The sequence below is a fragment of the Caretta caretta genome, chromosome 1, assembly GCF_965140235.1.
Source record: "Caretta caretta isolate rCarCar2 chromosome 1, rCarCar1.hap1, whole genome shotgun sequence".
NCBI lineage: Eukaryota > Metazoa > Chordata > Testudines > Cheloniidae > Caretta > Caretta caretta.
The window spans coordinates 85,989,344-86,004,262 of record NC_134206.1 but is presented as its reverse complement, the minus strand read 5'-3'; the positions used below and the strand labels follow the sequence as shown (position 1 = coordinate 86,004,262).

General features: G+C 39.8%; 1 long non-coding RNA gene across 1 annotated transcript in view; it reads left to right on the top strand.

The window, feature by feature from the left end:
* The first annotated feature begins 3,735 nt into the window (after nt 1–3,735).
* LOC125637934 (uncharacterized) overlaps nt 3,736–14,919 on the top strand; it is a 37,680-nt gene continuing 26,496 nt past the window's right edge. Inside the window, exon 1 of the long non-coding RNA XR_007357113.2 lies at nt 3,736–3,821. This is a non-coding gene — a long non-coding RNA (uncharacterized LOC125637934). The remainder of the gene's footprint in view (nt 3,822–14,919) is intronic.

Sequence of the window (14,919 nt, the reverse complement as noted above, 5' to 3'; positions counted from 1 at the left end):
CGCTTTCAGTTCATCACAAAGACTGAGATCTTCACTGTACATATTTTCCTGTAAAGCTAACTTTAGGGAAATATAATTTTGATACACATTTTCAAACTGTGACATTTTGGTATCAGCATTGACTCATCTTTGAGATCTGACCATTTCCCCTCCCTAACTTTAAGACAATCCAGATCCACTTCTGAATACTGTGGCTCCAGAGGTGCTTGGTAAGACCCATGACCTGAAGTCCCCAACACTGCTTCTGCTGCTAGCCTCTCCATCAGGGGCCTGCAGCTTTCACATTTACAATTAATATTTGACTGTCTTAATCACAACTACTTTTGCCTCCTGCAGGGAATGAGATAGTTTTTTAAACTTGTTTTTCAATGCTTTGTTCTCAGGATGGCACTAGAATATCTGTTGAGGGAATGGGGATATATTCAGCCGTGTTACAGCCCATCCTAGGAACCGCACGTTTTAATATACTGTTACAATTGAGCTTGTAATATTGCGCTCATGGGATATGAGGGCCAGTTAATCTTGAATCATTGACTATAATGCCTCCAAAACAAACAGCGGTGGAAAATTTATTACCTCTATTGGCACCTCAGTTTCACAGAGACTCAGAGGGGAACTCCCCTTACACCTCTGCTACACTCCCTGGCATAATCTCTTTGATGATCATTTGATGACAGAAACAAGTTTGAGTGTCTGGGCTTTAGCCTTCTCAAGACTTCCCTGGAATCCATTTCTGACTTTCAAGCACTGCAAATAAAACGGCTGCTTGGGCTATTCTACCTAGTAGGATTTTTCAGTTAGAGGTTAGATGTGTCAGTGAGAAGGAAATAGAAAAGAAACACAGGTAGATTTGGGAATACAGACAAACAGTACTTAAAGACTTTTAAGAGTCCCTATCGGGAGCTATATGTTTGAAAACTATACTTTAAATGAGAAGAGAGAGATTTTTGCACAGTGGGCAAATCCAGGGTACCTTTGTGATTAGATAAGGGCTTGTATGCACACCAGAGTTAACGCTTTAACTTCAGTTGTACAGGTAGAGCCCTATAACCCCTGTGTGTGGATGGAGTTATATGGATATAAGGCATCTTTATCCCAATATAACTACATCCATGCTAAGGGTTGTACTATTATAATGCTTTGGGTTAAAAAAAAAAACCCAAAGCCAAAAAAAAAATCCATACACACTCAACCAAAATAGTTAGACCAGTTTGCAGAATGTACAAACCAAGCCCAAGATAGAAACTGGATACATCTAGCATGAGGGCATGATCTAACACATAATACCAAGAACAATGAATACCCTTCACATGTGAGTGGTGTCTAAGGACGTGGAGATGGAAGGGGCCTCTGAAATGCTGGATTTGGGCCTGGTCTACACACAAACTCTTGGTGTATCTAAAGATATAATTTTAAACCACAGCAGTTAAACCACTGCAGTGTCATGTGGGGGATGTTGCTAGTGGTCTAAACCTGCCTTGTAGCAGCTTAACTTGCATATGGAAATATACAGGTGCAATCTAAACAGCTACAGCCAGATTTATACCAATATAAGATTGCCCGTGCACAACATTGCATCAGTTTCACTGAGTCTGGTTTTAATCCCATTTAAAATCAAACTAGAGCAACTTGTGTTTTCACAAGGCCTTAAACACAAAAATGTGGGTGAAACTCCATAACAGTCATTGTAGGGGGCAAAGACTTTTGCCTGGTATATAAGCAGGTTGGGTGAGGAATAAGGTGATTTCTCTGGAAATCTTCTCCCTGATTAGCTCTGGCACACCCTCTTGTTCCTGTGTCCAGAGATGTAAGATTTTTTTTTCTGAATAGCAAAGGTGAGAATGCCTGTGGAGCTTATATTCTGGGAGGGTATAGGTATGTTATGCAAATATAGGTATGTTATGCAAAAACTGTTTTACTATTATTTTCTCTCTATTATTGATAAATCTTGTTTAAAGAAAACTGTTGTCCTGGTAACTTTACACAGATGGTTCCACAGGTATGAGAAACCCTCAACTTCCAAGAAGAAAAAACTGACATCAGCTTCTGAAACCAGACCTCCTACCCATGAGTTTGGTCAGATGGGGCACGAACCATCCCGCCCCCCACTAAATTGTCAGGAACAGCTGCAGCAGGTAAACACAGGGAAGAAACCTAAAAACCAAAGAAGAGACTCAAGTTGGCAGTGGTGCAAGTGAAGATAGGCAAAAAAGATATTGCTTCTCTACCTTTAAATAAGCCAGGGTAAAATTATTTTTGTGCATCAATGTTTTCTTGATCAGGATTTTAAGAAAAAAAAGAAGAAGAAGAAGAAGGATTTATCCCCTTCCAGGATTTCTCACACAGTTTGGTTTGCCTTTTAACCGTATAACAGAAAGGAGCATAAAGGCTTCTAGAAATTACACATGCTTCAAAAGAAGCAGGAAGTGGTTGCACATACACACACATACAGGCTCCCCTGCCCCCATCTTGTCTCTTTTCTCAGGATGAATCATAGCACCTTTATTTTTATATATGTAAATATGTTACTCAATATTAGTATAAAATGTCTCAGTTTGGTTCCCCATCAGAAAATGTCTCAGTTTGGTTCCCCAGTGTTTGATGGGTGCCAGTTCCAGCCTCTGTGGGTTGAGTTCATCTCTAAGTATTAGTGCTCTCTAAGGATGAAATTTACCCTTTAATCAGGGCATTAAGTGGGACTCAAGCAATGCACAGGTCACATGCTGCGATAACAAGGAGATGGATTTCATAACTGAGGTATCTTAAACTAAAACTTTCCTGTAAAACCTCTGAGTATCTTGTTTTTGAACAGGTTTTGTTTGTCTCTTTATTGAAGAAACTAAATGCAGCAGTTTTCAGACACTCAAACAGTTGAGTACACCTTTGCTAAAATCTCCACCGTGAATCAGATGTTTATTGATGCATCCCTTTCTAATGCATTTTCTTTAGAAGTGGAATCAGTCCATTATGTAGTACTGTCAAACAGTGCAAGGAATAACACAGTGTAATACTATGTCAGGAGGGGCAATGAGAGCAGGATATTGCATATGTTGTCTTCATTTTTTACTTTCTGTAGTTGATCAATGCAAGGTCATATTTTTATTGTTTTGTTTTTACAGCCAGGCATTTTAGATATTTAAAGGCATACTAAATTCATCATCTAATGATTAGCTGACCTTTGGTGACACCTTTGTGTTTTAATTTATTTTTGGAACACTACTTCATACATAGGTTGGGACCAGATCTAGATCTTTTTGGTACAGTTTCTGCTACAATTAGTCAGAAAGCAATTGTTTATCATATGAATCATATCCTCAGTTCTGCCACATCTCAGGTTGATAGCAAAAGGATTGACGGTGCCTGTAAACAAAATATTATTGTCCTAAAATCTTCCTAATGTCATCCTATTGAATTTTGAATTCTATTCTCTCATCCATGTAATGTCTTGTTTATATACTTAGCTCCTTTGTAAATTACTATACTGGCCAGGTTGATTTTTGTTTTAAAGTCATACCTCGTTTTGCTTACACAGATGCAAATTATTATGGTGAATTACAGCTCATTGAAGATGGAATATAGAAAGTTTTTGCATTTTTTTCCACATTTCTTGAAGCTTTGGAAATTTTCTGACCAGCTGTGGAAAGACAAGTAACTGCAAGTAAGTATGTGTGGGCATACAATAGGCTTTTGCTCAGAACAAAGAGTCCACATTAACACTTACGGGCTAAGAGCTGATTCATATTCTCTACCAGATGTCTGTTAGTTCCAGTCAGTTACATGCCAACATTCTCGACTACACCTATTTTCCATTACATCCAAGCGTAAGTAACACTGTTCATTTTACAGATTTTTATCTTTGTTTCAAACTGTGAACAAAGCTAGCATGTTTTATCAATTAAGCACAAATAGGTGCTGTGATTTATGTATTTAATCCTTTGCCTAACTGTGATGTTCTGTAAGTATGGATCTGGTTCAGGTTTACCAATTAACTTTCAAAATATCAAAAATAATAGGAAGCAGTCTAAATGAGGGATTTAAACGAAAGAGTAAAGCATAATTCAGAATCCAAGTAATATAATTATGAAAGGACCTGGCAGTACCATATACTATTAAGATTGCTAACACTTCTCTTTAGGAGTATAAATATGCAATTTACATGAAGGATTGATGAACACAAAATTGGTCAGGGATTTAGTTGCTTGTCAACATAGGTGCCTTTTGCTCCACTCAAAACAATTTTCATTTGATAGAGGAATTAAGGTTTAATGACCGCCATACATGTATCCTGTAAATAAAGTACATATCTGAACGAAAATGTTATTGTACTCTCCACAGTAAGCGGGGAAGAAAAATTAAAGCCGAAAGAGTATCCTAAAAGCAACAGCAACAAAAGCCAAAGGGCTCTATCTTGCACCTACTGGAGTCAACAGGAGAGTTGCCTTTGACTTCAACAGATGTACAGTCAGGTTCAAACCCTGAAGGAAGGGTGGAGCCTGCTCTAAGAAATTATGAGGGCAGGGAAAGACACATAAAAATACATTTGTCATCTATCCTCCAACACTATCAATATTTTTATGAGTAGAAACCATATGAAAATCTAAAGCCCCAGTTCTGCAAACAGCTCTGTGCATGCCGACTGCTGCATCTGCACAGAAGTCATTGTCATTATTTGCAAAAAGAAAAGGAGTACTTGTGGATTTGTGCTGGAAATGGCCCACCTGCTGATCACTTTAGATAAGCTATTACCAGCAGGACAGTGGGGTGGGAGGAGGTATTGTTTCATATTCTCTGTGTGTATATAAAGTCTGCTGCAGTTTCCACGGTACACATCTGATGAAGTGAGCTGTGGCTCACGAAAGCTCATGCTCAAATAAATTGGTTAGTCTCTAAGGTGCCACAAGTACTCCTTTTCTTTTTGCGAATACAGACTAACACGGCTGTTCCTCTGAAACCTGTCATTATTTGAAGCATGATTACATTTAGGCTTGTGGCTGAAAGAAGTATGCAAAAACGAACCTTCGAGCCTGGAAAACTAACTGCCTGAAAGGATGCATTATCAACATGCAAATAGCTCTTAGTCTATCAAAGACCTCTTCTGGTACGTGTTACATGAAGTTGCTGGCAACAGGGCTACAGGAGTATCTGCCAAATACCCCTCTAGGTTCATCAGATTCCTTTGAAGTAGTGCATATCAGCTGGAAGGAATATGAAAAGCTGTCTAATAAGGAATAGTGAGCTTCATTAAATATTGAATACAATGGTTAGCTGTGCTGCAAAGGGATGGAATAACAGGCATAATCCAAAGGGTTGTAACAGAGAAATATCATTAGCTTTACACAAGGCAAACCCCCCCCCCCACCACCACCACCTTGTAAAAGCTCAGACACCAAAGAGATTCCTAGTAAATACCCAGATAGAGTAAATATTTTATTAATGCATGTGTTCGATATCTGAACTTCAAGGACTATGCAGAATATAAGCATGAGTACAAGCCCCAGAGCAGAACCATATGGGAGGCCATGAATGCAGCCATTTCAGCATGGGGACAGTGACAGAATTCAAGCCGTAGAGCAGAAAGAGACCTCAAGAGGTCATGTATTCCATTCCCTTGCACTGAGGCAGGATTAAGCATACCTAGACTATTTCTGAAACGTGTTGTCTAAACTGTTCTTAAAAACTTCCAATGACAAGGATTCCACAACCTAACAATGAATACAAAACTTTTGAAACAAACAACTTCTTAGGCCATATCTACAGTGCACTGTAAATCTGGGTCTGTGGGACCTGGGCTTGTGTACATGGTGTTTCAAAGCCCAACCTTCAGCGCCCACATTGCATTGTACATCTGGATTTACAGTTGCTGGATCTGGCTCTCACAGCCATGCTAATGCATCCATACTGAACTACATAGACCTTCTGATTTGAGTCTCTGGCTTGAGCTGTCCCCACACTACAAAATAACAGAGCTTGTACAAGAGTTACAGCTGGACTCAGGCTCTGACCACTAGCAGGGTTCTAGGACACAGCTCCTGAGTGCTTACTGACCAGGGTCAGACTGAGTTGTGTGTGGACTGAAGGGGAGTTTGGGGTTAAATCTTAGTCATAACCCAGGTTTAGTGTGCAATAGACATACCCTAAGAAAGCCATGGGTTCTCTCTAGTGAGGCTATTACTCACTAGACAGTAGCACTACAGTGAGAAAACCTGGATTTGTGCTGGAAATGGCCCAACTTGATGATCACTTTAGATAAGCTCGTACCAGCAGGAGAGTGGGGTGGGAGGAGGTATTGTTTCATGGTCTTCTGCAGTTTCCACAGTATGCATCCGATGAAGTGAGCTGTAGCTCACGAAAGCTCATGCTCAAATAAATTGGTTAGTCTCTAAGGTGCCACAAGTACTCCTTTTCTTTTTGCGAATACAGACTAACATGGCTGTTACTCTGAAACCTTTGATTTTTCTCTGTACACTCAATTTTCTTCAATACTGTACATTTAGGGTAACTTGGAATTACTTACAAATTCTAGAGGGATGAAAACAAAAGTAAGGATTGAGATGAGTCTGAGAAGGAGGGGAAAAAAAGACCTCTGACTGCTCCAGCCTAGATGCCAGGATGCTGGTTGTGGTCCCACTTGAGATATAGGGAAAGCTTCAATGCTAAGAAGGAATGTCCATCACTAGAGCAGATCTGTTCATATTAATATTTCTTCACTGTACCCTGAAGGAGATACACACAGAGAAACTGAACTCAAGTATTCAGAATAGAAGAAAAATATTAGGGGGCCAGATTCTCCCCTGCACTGATGATGCTCAGTGTGTGCGCCCCATCAAGAAGACAATTACAGCCTTCACCCCACACTGCTAATTCTTGAGCTGCAACAGAATAAACCCGGGCCTAGAAGCCTAGGGGCTGCTCAAATTTCTGACAGCCAGCTAAGTTAATTAAAGGACCATATACCATATATATTCCACTTGCCCCTGTCCCCTTCCCACATGTCAGATGGGAGTCAACTGGCCAAGGAGACAGTTATGATGGGTTTATGCCAGCTGAGCTTTATTTCTCGCCATGGACTTATCCAGTTTCTGAACACTTATTTCATTATGGCCAAATTCTGCTCATAATTGTGATTAAGACAACAGCATTTGGTCCTAAAAGTGTAAGTCTTAAAGTACTGTACTACTAATTCTCACAGATACACGATTATTTTTTGATCACTGTCATTACCGTAAAACTGCAGGACTCACACAATACTACTTGAACTGTGAGTTCACTTTTATCATGTCTCTTTATTGTATGCACAAAAGAACATCTCTCTGAGTTCAGACATACAGCTTTACATAATATTGTATCACCCCTGGAAGGAAGAAGAAGTCAGAGAGAATAAAAGAGTAACATTAAACTAGGAAATGAGAAAGACAGAAATCTAAGTTTTCAGAAGGTACAACAAGTCCATATGTAAAATGCACAAGTGGTAATACAGTTAATGCTTTTGCAAACCAGCTAAATACATGCATATGTATGTTGGCATTGTTAACTATTTGCATGCATAATTGCATGCACACTAATGATGTACTTTATCATGAGCATTTTTTGCAAGCTCGTTTTGTACCTCCTTTTTAAAAAAAAAAAAAAAAAAAAAAGCTCTGAGAATGCCTTTATGTCCTGTAGCCCAGACAGTTTTAACCAGGCATAACTATGCATCCATGTGTATATTAAATGCATATTTCCTTTTAATTATTATCCTAATATATATGACTAAAAGCTTTTCACAGTCTGTCACTGTTATTTCATTTCAAGATCATGGTACATCAAGATGAATCTCAGCAGCAGAAACATCAGGATGCTTCGCTATGTTTTGTCCTAAACAATTATTGCTTTAGGGAGATCCCTCTCTATCTCTTTCACATCCATCTTCTCTTTTTTGACATTGTCAAGGCACAAAAAATAATGAAGCATTTAATATATTATTTTTGAAACACCCCAACAGTGTGTGAGGTACATCATAAAACATGGAAACATTACTACTGTAAGTCAGCTGCCTCTATCCATTGTTCAGTTTTGTCATGTACAAGTGACTTCAGGCTGTTAGTGCCAACACAAAGTCCTTTATTGACAAGAGAGGAAACTGAAATCCTTTATCTGGAGACCATATTCAAGCTGTGCCAATATGCTTATTCTGTGGTAAGGGACCATTCAGTCCCTGCCCTGTGCGAAGAATGTCAATAAGGGTGCCAAATTTCATGGTGACATTTGCTACATGGACTACTATCTATTACAAGCCATCATCTCATTTTAGACGGTCATAAATATAGAGGGAAGGGTAACCACCTTTCTGTATACAGAACTATAAATCCCTCCTGGCCAGAGGCAAAACCCTTTCACCTGTAAAGGGTTAAGAAGCTAAGATAACCTCGCTGGCACCTGACCAAAATGACCAATGAGGGGACAAGGTACTTTCAAAGCTGTGGGGGGGGGAACAAAGGGTCTGTTTGTCTGTCTGTGTGTGTGAGTGATGCTTTTGCTGGGAACAGAACAGGAATGGAGTATTAGAACTTGTGAGTAAGTAATCTAGCTAGAAATGTGCTAGATTTCCTTTTGTTTAAATGGCTGGTAAATAAGCTGTGCTGAATGGAATGTATATTCCTGTTTTTGTGTCTTTTTGTAACTTAAGGTTTTGCCTAGAGGGATTCTCTATGTTTTGAATCTGATTACCCGGTAAGGTATTTACCATCCTGATTTTACAGAGGTGATTCTTTTCCTTTTTCTTTAATTAAAATTCTTCATTTAAGATCCTGATTGCTTTTTCATTGTTCTTAAGATCCAACGGTTTGGGTCTGTGTTCACCTATGCAAATTGGTGAGGATTTTTGTCAAGCCTTCCCCAGAAAATGGGGTGTAGGGCTTAGGGGGGATATTTTGGGGAGAAGACGTCTCCAAGTGGGCTCTTTCCCTGTTCTTTGTTTAACACGCTTGGTGGTGGCAGCATAGGGTTCAAAGACAAGGCAAAGTTTGTACCTTGAGGAAATTTTTAACCTAAGCTGGTAAGAATAAGCTTAGGGGGTCTTTCATGCAGGTCCCCACATCTGTACCCTAGAGTTCAGAGTGGGGAAGGATCCTTGACATAAACAAAGCACCAAACAGAATCTGAATGTGAATAGTGTAGGAAGTAAGAGGAGGGATATCATTTAGTGCACTAGAATGAAAGGGAAACCCAACTTGGTTTAAGATCTGCCATGAGAATCTAAGGACTGGACAAGCAGCTTGTGAAGTGGTCCATCTTCAAACACGGAAACAAAATAGTGAAGAAAAAGGATTTTTTTACCACTCACTTATTCATTGCCATTGTTGCTTCAACAAAAAGAAAACCATGGGGATGAGAAGCAGCGGGAACCTACACTTTCAACCCTTGCCTATGCAGGGAGCATGGATTTGGAGTTATTGGCTGGTGATTAAACTGAATCCATCAGTTAGAGTAGTAGCATCCATGCTATTCATTCCTATTTTATCTTCACTTGGAATGCACGTGGTACTTGCTTGTTGCTGGCAGTGTATCAAAGTTGTGCTGCTGTGTTCTGTTTCTCCACAGGGCTCTTTATGGTGCTCACAATAATTTGAAAAAACAAGCAAACTAAAAAAATAAAATAGAATAGGCCCTATTAATCTGATGTAAATGGGTGTAACTGCATTGTAATCTATAGTGCTGCCCCTGCTTACACTATTGCTGAGTTTGATCTAATTCTTCTTGCAATTACCAGTGTATAACTGTAATAGCTTCTTATCTTTCCAGCACCACTGTCTTAGTTTTCCTCTGGAGCTTTGCTTTGTTTCCCTTTCTGGCAGAGTAGCTTGGCTCTCTCTGGGGGGAGGGGGGCGCAACAAAAGGGTCCAAACAGAAAAAGTAACTTCTTCTCCCTCTCTGAACAGTCTTAGCCTGTTGAAGCAGGAGAGCTTCCTGAGATCCTCACTGGAAGTCCAGGCCTGCCAACCATAAACAAAGATAGCTGCCTTCAATCTCACAACACCAGTGTATTAACAAAGCCTCATCCTTCTCTCACATCACCCCTCATTAGGGGACTTTTTCTAAACCTGCCCACCACCAGGTCTCTTCATTTTTCTTCTTTGCCTATTGATAGCTTGATAGCTGCTTCACAAGCCCTTATTGTAAAAAGCAATACTTGGGGTATGCCATCTTCTTAGTCTTTCCCCTTCATCATCAACTATTTTTTTAGTCTGGCTGTCACATAACAACTGTCACAAGATACAAGATCTAATAAGGGTCAATGTACACCTGGTCATAATAACCAGTATCAGATTCCTGAGGGTAGGGGGAGTCAAGCTAGTTGGAAATAGGATTGGTGTCAAACCTACAGCATCTTGAAGCTCTCTCTCTCTCTCAAGTAACTGCCTGATGAAAGTACTCTGAGTAGCAAGCATTTACCTGACAACTTTTATTTTGTAATCAATCAATAATGTTATTAAAAATCAATATTGATCAGCTATTAGCTATGATCTGAACAAGCCAGTTAGGTGGTTCATCCCAACTTGATGTCAGTGGCAGTCAGGGCATTTGTAACTATGCACCTTGGCTTTGTACTGATCTGTTATAAAGGATTTAATGTAATTAGTTTGCTTTTCTATAGCATTTGCCATTCATGGATCTTGAAAGGCAGATCGAGACCTACATTGACATTGGGGCAGTGAGGAATTTTCCAACTTTTCTTTTCCTGCCCAAGCCTCCATGGTTTGCTGCAGGAGCTTGAAATTTGGCAGGGAGTAGGTCAGAAAAGCACCTTTTGCTCTTTATGAAAATCCAGTGAGATTTGGCCAAGTAATAACCTGTCAAAAATTACAGTATGTATTGTGCTCAGTGGGACTTGGTAGAGGTTAGCTGCTAAAATTGCCAAATCTTCTTCTGCACTGAGTGTGTTCCTCTGTTCCACTAAATCTGCATGCAGTATTCTGAAGCAGCTTCCTGTAACAACTGCTGAAGGGGAACAGACAAAACACATATGGGAGAAGGTGAGTCATTATTGGCTCATCCCTTATGATGTGAAATGGCTTTACAAGCTCTCCTCATCTAATGACCCCAGCTGCTGTAGCTCTGCAATAGTCTGCCTCTTCTCATGACTCAGTTCTGTGACCAGGTCACATGTAACCCTCATCTCCCCCAGGTAGACAGTGTCCAAACTCCCAGGCTTTGCAAAGTTCATTCCCACTCTACTATATATGTTGCCCCAAATTTGAGTGTGTGGGTGTAACCCAGGCTTTGATCAAGATAATTACAACCATATTGTGTGCATTCAGCCACCATGAATTAATAAAATAGAACACCACATAGCTAAGGGTTAATTTGAACTAGCAGGGCTTCTAGAGGCAAGGTCAAAATTAGCTGCAGGCTTGCAGTTTCTGCTTATCAGAATGGGAGGAAGGGAGAAAAGAGTCAACAACTTGAGACTAAAAGAAAATAAGTGGATGGAAACCTTGAGTTTGGGTTCCTTTGATATGGAAGCTTATTATGACTAAGACTGTTAGGAATGTTTTGTTAAGTAGTTTATTGAAGTTAGGAGAGGTGATGCTCCTGTTGGGATCACTATGAGCTATGTGTTTTGTAAAAGTTAGTTATAAAAAGACTATATAATAGAGTGTACTTTGGAGCAGTTCTTTAAGCTACCCTGAGATACTGTGTCCTGACGCCTTACTCTCCAGCAGGGAAGTGACTGGCCATTGCTGACCTGCTGTTAATCACTCAATACCATCTCAGATTTTAAGTAATTATTTGGGATGTTCTAAACCTATTGCTTATGTCTGTGTGTGCTTACATCTAATAAACAGTTTTATTACTTGTATCAATCTTTCATCAGCCAAAAGTGCTATGCTCCATTGATTTACTCCTGGCACAGCCTAGAGTGAAACAGTTAAGTTACCACTGCTTTTGGTTCTGAAAATCTGAGTAACACAGAGTGCTGCCTGCCAGGGCTTTATCCATGAAAGCCCAGCTTCTCTCAAGCAGCTAATCATCAGGGCTTCTTCCCTGGTGTCCTTCCCCCAGTCTAGATCCTCAACTTAAGTTTATCCAAGACCATCTGCCTGTGGATAGACCTTCTGTCAGGCCTGCTTCAGGAATCTCCTTTATCCCTGCTGCCCTCTCCTATCAGGGTACAAACTCAATTTTGAGCTGCTCTCCATACAGCTGAGCTCTCTCTCAGCCTTTTGTGCTGTCCACCCAGCCTTCTCTCTCTCTCTCAGCTGTGTCCACTCATTACCTAAAATCCCACTAATCCCCAGCTAATTAAGATCAGCTGGGATGGTAGCTGATTACAGAGGAGGCTGAATCTGGCTCCCCTTGAAGGGCCAGCAAGTCTGAGACAACGTAACAATGTATTTTGCTTTAAAAAAAAAAAACCCACACATATAAAATCTATTTAAAATTATGTTAAAATATGATGAAGTTTGCAAAGCTCGGCTTGCCAAAGTTGTGAAATGTCAATGAAGGTTGCCCATGCAAGATTATTCTTTCTGCATTGCCCTGCCTGACTCTACAACTTTCAAATGTCTACACATAACAAGACAAGGGTCAAACAGCCTCATTAGTGATACAAATCTGATTTGTTCCCTAAACACCTATGCACTGAATTAGGCATGAGTCTTCTGTGTGCAAAAAGGTGACTATCATAATGGAGATGAAGAAGGGGCAAAACTGAGGTTGCCTGGCCAATGTTAATTCTGGCATTCTTTTAATGCAAGCTTCTTTTTTGGGGGGGGGGCAATATATTTTATTTACATGTTGTGTATATATAAAAGAATTACTAGTTTTTTTTTTCTTCCAAAGGTACATTCAAAGAATATTAAGGTTGCAAATCAAACATTTAAAACTTTGGAAAAGCCAGGCATCAACAGGAAGAAATTAGAGAGTGTGGCAGAGATAGAATCTACTCTCTATTTCTGTGCCTAGTACCACACTAGATCCTGGTAGCTAGGAGGAGAAATTTCAGGGCAAGTCCTGCTGGACCCTTTCATCCCCAGAAAGAAGTGTGTTCATTGCAGACAGACCCTTCACATAATTTGGCTGCTAAACTCTAATGAGCCTCTACAGAACATATGCTAGCTGAGATTTTTTCAGGAGGCTTATAATGTAGCTAAATTCAGGATGATTGTCACAAGGACAGCAAAAATAAAGCCAGAGCTGACACAAGGACAACCTCCTGCCACGTTTCAAGTCTTTGCTTCCAAGCTTGGAGGTGCTAGAGCTTCTCAATTTGTTTAAAATTGTTTGCCAATTTGTTAAAAATTAAAAGAGGCAACACAACCTAATTTTTTCTCTAACCCCATTTTCAGGAATATTTAGATCATTGTATCTGAAATATAAAATAATACCCCCCCCCACACACACACACACACACCAATTAGCCTAAAGCAGACACCCATCATGGTAAATTTCAGCTAAAATGGTTTGGCTGAAACATATGAAATATACCATAATATGATATTAACATCTGTACCTGAAAAGATAATGGAGCAAGTAATTCAGCAGTCAATTTGCAAACATCTAGAAGATAATAAGGTGATAAGTGACAGTAAATATGGATTTGTCAAAAACAAATTGTGTCAAACCAACCTGACAGCTTTCTTTGACAGGCCTTGTGGATAGGGGGGAAGTGGTAGGTGTGGTATATCTTGACTTTAGTAAAGCTTTTGATACTATCTCGCATGACCTTCTCATAAATAACCTAGGGAAATGCACCTAGATGGAGCTCCTATAAGGCGGGTGCAAAACTGGTTGGAACACCATTCCCAGAGTAGTTATTAGTGGTTCATAGTCATGCTGGAAGGACATAATGAGTGGGGTCCCACAGGGATCAGTTCTGGGTCCAGTTCGGTTCAATATCTTCATTGATGATTTAGATAATGGCATAGACAGTACTCTTATAAAGTTTAGAGACTAACCAATTTATATGAACATAAGCTTTCGTGAGCATCCGATGAAGTGAGCGGTAGCTCACGAAAGCTTATGCTCAGATAAATTGGTTAGTCTCTAAGGTGCCACGAGTACTCTTTTTCTTTTTGCCAATACAGACTAACACAGCTGCTACTCTGAAACCTTATAAAATTTGTGGATAACACCAAGCTGGGAGGGGTTGCAAGTGATTTGGAGGATAGGATTAAAATTCAAAATGATCTGGACAAACTGGAGAAACGGTCTGATGTAAATAGGTTGAAATTCAATAAGGACAAATGCAAAGTACTCCACTTAGGAAGAAACAATCAGTTGCACACATTCAAAATGGGAAATGGCTACCTAGGACAGAATACAGTGGTAAGTGATCTGGAGGTCATAGTGAACCACAAGCTAAATATGCGTCAACAGTGTAACCCTATTGCAAAAACAGTGAACATCATTTTGGGATATATTGTTGTAACCAAGATACGAGAAGTAATACTTGCACTCTACTCCTTGCTGATTAGGCCTCGACTGGAGTGTTTCCAATTCTAGGTACCACATTTCAGGAAGGATGTGGATAAATTGGAGAGAATCCAGAGACGAGCGACAAAAATAATTAAAAGTCTGGAAAACAGGACCTATGAGGAAAGATTGAAAAAACTGGGTTTGTTTAGCTTGGAAAAGAGGAGACTGAGGGGAGACATGATAACAGTTTTCAAGTATGTAAAGGATTGTTACAAGGAGGAGTGAGAAAAATTTGTTTTTTCTTAACCTCTGAGGATAGGACAAGAAGCAATGGGTTTAAATTGCAGCAAGGGTGGATATTAGGAAAAACTTCCCATCAGGATGGTTAAGCACTGGAATAAATTGCCTAGGGAGGTTGTGGAATCTTCATCACTGGAGATTTTTAAGAGTAGGTTAGACAAACACCTCTTCAGGGATGGTCAAGATAATACTTAGTCCTGCCATGAGTGCAGGGGACTG